This window comes from Xenopus laevis, chromosome 1L, assembly GCF_017654675.1.
Source record: "Xenopus laevis strain J_2021 chromosome 1L, Xenopus_laevis_v10.1, whole genome shotgun sequence".
In the NCBI taxonomy this organism is placed as follows: domain Eukaryota; kingdom Metazoa; phylum Chordata; class Amphibia; order Anura; family Pipidae; genus Xenopus; species Xenopus laevis.
The window spans coordinates 127,239,163-127,243,824 of record NC_054371.1 but is presented as its reverse complement, the minus strand read 5'-3'; positions in this window follow the sequence as shown (position 1 = coordinate 127,243,824).

Sequence of the window (4,662 nt, the reverse complement as noted above, 5' to 3'; positions counted from 1 at the left end):
ATTGCCTGAATAAGCAAATGCCAAATACCACATGGATAATTACTCTACCTAACCCACAGAGCACTGTAAGTTTTTTTTAACTTACTTTTTCTTGGGGTTTAAGATATAAGTATTCAACATTAAAAAAAACAGTTGTAAAAAAATAAGCTTAATAGTTTATTTTGGAAATTCATAAAAAAAATGAAGGAGCTAATACAACAGTTATTGTAAGCAAAACAGGAGACATAAGCTGCATTTAAATATAAACACTATAATGTTGTAAAACAGCAATCCTAAAGGCAAAGGAGGAGTGGATTGTGGCAGAGGTTAAGACTAACCCCAAAAACAATACTAATTTAAAAGATGCAGGTTGAGTATGTGACTCCTTTAATACTCCATACAGTAAGTGGCTGACCCAACATATAGTACATAAAGGCTTACACAAAAGTTATGTGGGTCCTGAGAGCTGAGAGCTTGTTTCAGTTTTAGAACAGCCTCCATGTCTGATTTTCTCAGACTTGCTTTCATTTTGTATGGTAAAGAGGAGAGCTGATATAATTTCCTATTTTTAGAAAGGAATTACGATCTTGGCCTGGCAATTATAGGCTAGTTCGTTTGACATCTGTGGTGGACAAGTTATTTGAAGGCTTGTTAAGAAAATATAAAGCAACTGACAGATATTGCCCAAACTGTCATTTCGACTGCAGCATCTGTCATATCAGCAGCAGTTTCTCCCATATGCTCTGTACTTTTTTGGGAGCATGCTGGTAAAGGCACCAGCCAACAAAAATTAAAAAAAAAACAGGCAGCTAAAGAAAGAAAGCTGCCAAAAAGAAATGCATAATTCAACCAGAACAACAACCCGCAGTCAGCCTGGAGCCAAGAGATTCTGCTCAAGAGATTGTGGAGCTAATAAAGTCTGTGCTGCAGATTATGGAGCCAGAAAACTCTGCTTGTGAAAAAGTGGTCCCATTATATTCTGCAATCATAAATGTTAAGTAAGAAATGTTGCTTGTAAATAGTTGCAGTGAAGTGATTGGTGAAGTTGGCCATGAAGATATTTCCAGGGCAAAACATTGTATGAAGAATAGTTGTATCTATAAATGAGGCTATAGAGATCTCTGTTCTGACTACAGATCCCACTGAGAGCCAAGAAACAGAAGATCATTCACTTCTTCCAATTCATTCAAAAACTCAGGGACACCATGACATGGTATGGTGTCATAGGAAGGGTAAATCTGTATGGAGATTTACCCACCGTTTATGTGGTTAAAGGTTTGTGAGTTTATTGTACTGCAGGCTGGCAGATTAAGAGTCAATGGTGGGCATATTAGAATGGCAATGCCTGGTCAAGATGGTTGTTTAATTAAAGGCTCAAATACAGAGTTGTTAAACTGAATATTAAGTTGTGAAGTTCAAAATGATAAATAAAAAACAGCTGCAGCCTTTCTCCATGCATATCTTTGTCTGGTGTCAATGATTTAATATCCTTACTGACGAGTTATGTATTAAGTGGTTCATTCGGGTAAGTAGGTATATACTGTATTTCTTTATGGTGATGTGCATACATGCCTTTGTCTTAGCAGTTGTTCTGCTAAGTAAAGCAATCATGTAAGACAGCTACAGTCAACTTGAAAGATTTTGTGGGGTTCACATGTGGCCCCTAAATATTTTCAAAAGAGATGTCATCTGAGCAGGCCCAGACTGAGATTCAAAATAGGCCCTGACATTTCAGGTACACAGAGACCCAAACAGCCCCCCACCAGCTCACTAAATAGTGGCTTTCTATGGCATTTTACAATAGCCCCTCTTGCATTTGCCAGAATCTACAAATTTCCAGTCCTGGCCTCCATCTTCTTCTCTTCAGTAATCTTCGGAATGAAACCGGCATAGCAGCACATGCGCAGTTGGAGCAATTTTCTGTTTCACGACAACTGCGCATGCAAAGCTCACGAAAATTGCAGAAGTGCCAGTCTCATTCTGAAGATTAACGAATCGGCTGAAGATGGCACCCTTGAACTCCGCTGGACACAATCTGCAAGGAGGGGTAAGTAAACACTTAGGGGCATTTGCCCGGGGTAGCAGCTAGGCTGGGGGGGAGGAGGGTCTATGTAGGGTAGGGGGGTAGCGTCTTTTTAAGTTTAGGGTTAAGTTCTCCTTTAAAAACTTGTATTGAAAGCTAGTGCAGATACCCTGAAACATTCTTGTACACTGGCTTAACAAATAACACACACACTGTCGTTTCCTGTCAGTTTTGCTCCTTTTCACAATATCTGTTTCCAGTGGACAAATACATATATGATTGACAGATGACTGATATAACCCATTTTAATTTGGGCTTAATTATAAGCCTAAGGATCCACGTGCATGGTTGCTAGACTACAGCTCCAGTCTTGCTTTATCTTGGAAATTATGCTGGTAAATGCTGACCATTGTAGTCAGGCAACACTTGAGTGGGCCCACGTGTTATAGTTATCTAGGAAGTTATACTGTATATGCCCTTTACATGAATCATTATCACACTTTCTCAATAATATGAATAGTGTGACGTTGTGCTGTGGTACAGTATGCTTTATAAACGAGTTATGTCAAAACAAATATTGCTCTATTTGTATTTTATTATATGGTTCTATTCATAACCTTTCTTTTCATATAAAATAATCATTTTCCCTCTTGTATTTATGAAAAAAACTCTTACTTTGATGGACACATATCATTTGCAACACATTTCTACATTTCTAATGCATGCTTTTGCCATTTCCTAATATTTAGGAATAATAAAACGAGAGAAAAGCACATTGGTATTTTTCTAGCTGAAGATAATTCTGTTAATGTCATTGAAAGGCAATTGAATTAATGGGATTTCAGTAACATTTTACTACAATCCCATTTCCTTCACTGAAGTGACAGCTTTTTCAGTATCTCTGCAATGACAACTGATACTGAGCTTAAGCTTTACAAATAGGAAATGTATACTCTGATGCTTTAGAAATAGTGCCCTAAGTAAATTTTTTTGCAGTACTGTACTAGATTTAAACAAGGAATTATGAAATGCAAGATCTAAATTAGTTTTGATTTGCTTGGTCAGTCAGTTATCTTGGTTTAGCTTCTACATCACCCTGTAGTGGCTCATGTTTCATGTTGATAACACTATTGTTTACAGCAGTGATCCCCAACCAGCAACATGTTGCTCACTAACCACTTGGATGTTGCTCTCAGTAGTGTCAAAGCAGTTGCTTATTTTTGAATTCCAGGCTTGGAAGCTACATTTTGTTGCATAATACCAGGTGTACTACCAAACTGTAGGCTGCCAGTCCACACAGGGAATACCAAATGGCCAATCCCAGTACTTATTTTGCCCCTCTTGGGAACATTTCTCATGCATGTGTTGCTCACCAACTCTTTACATTTGAATGTGACTCATGGGTAAATAGGTCAGGAAAACCTGGCTTACAATTCAATTTGCACAGTATGGAACAGAATTTTGGACATTTCTGGTTTAATGTCCCTCTTTGCTTTATCCCCTTAAGGGTGATGGCGAATGAGGAGATTGTCAAGTCTGGTATCCCAAAAGCCAGAACAGACGTCAAGGTTCCGGTCACAGCTCACACTTCTATAACAGACGCCTTTCACGTCATGAGGAGCCCTCTGCTACTCGGATGCCACCAGGTCTTGATGTTAGAGAACCAAGGAGAGAGTTCTGGGCAGACGAGGGAACTGTAATGTATGAAAGGAGGGACGGGGTTAGAGCAAAGTGTAGTCAAAGAACAGGCTGGGGTCAGTGGAGTACAGAGTCAAGATCCGGAAGAGTAGTCAGTAACAGGCAAAATTTGGTTCAAGCAGAAATACAGCGGTGGTCAAGGATAGGCAAAGGTCAAGGAACAGAGAAACTGACTAGAAGCACACCCAGGAACTATGTACAATAGACCTACTTTCAGTACTAGTCGCTATGGTATGACTGAAGGAGAAGAAAATTCCTGTGGCACCAATCAATTAACGTCTATATTTTCATCTGATAATGTTGACATTTCCTCTAAGGCATGCTACAGTACATTTCCTACAGCTGTCCTGACTCATGTAAGGTCTTATGTTCTCTTTACATTGCCCATGTTATTGTATTAGTGAAATGACTGATGCATAGATTTGATCATCATCTCAAGCAGCATGTGTGTATTTTGCTGTTTCAGCTAAAAGAATAACTGGATACATTTGCATTTATACATATACATCTGCAAGAATGTTGTGCCTTATCTAGTGTTATCTGTTTCCGTGGAAACAGCTGCAGCTAAATGAGATGCTTTTTGTACATACAATGCTGAGCAATAGACCAAATCAGCAAAAAGAAACCAAAGTTTAAATGAAATACATAAATATGCACAAATTAAAATTCAGATCGACCTGGTTTAATTACACCAAAGTTCATTTGAACCAATGAGCAAATCTGGCACATGCACAGGGTTATCGTCATAATTCTCATAAATCAAAGTTTTTAGACAGGAATATCCTGATTTGTTAGGTCTATGGAACTGCTCTTGTGTTTGGACAATTTTGTTTGAAGCGCCATACTTGCCCATGGTCTGTTAAAGGGGTTGTTCACTTTTGAGTTAATTTTTAGTATGATGTTGAGAGTGATATTCTGAGAATCTGCAATTGGTTTAGTTTTTTCATTATTTGTGGTTTTTG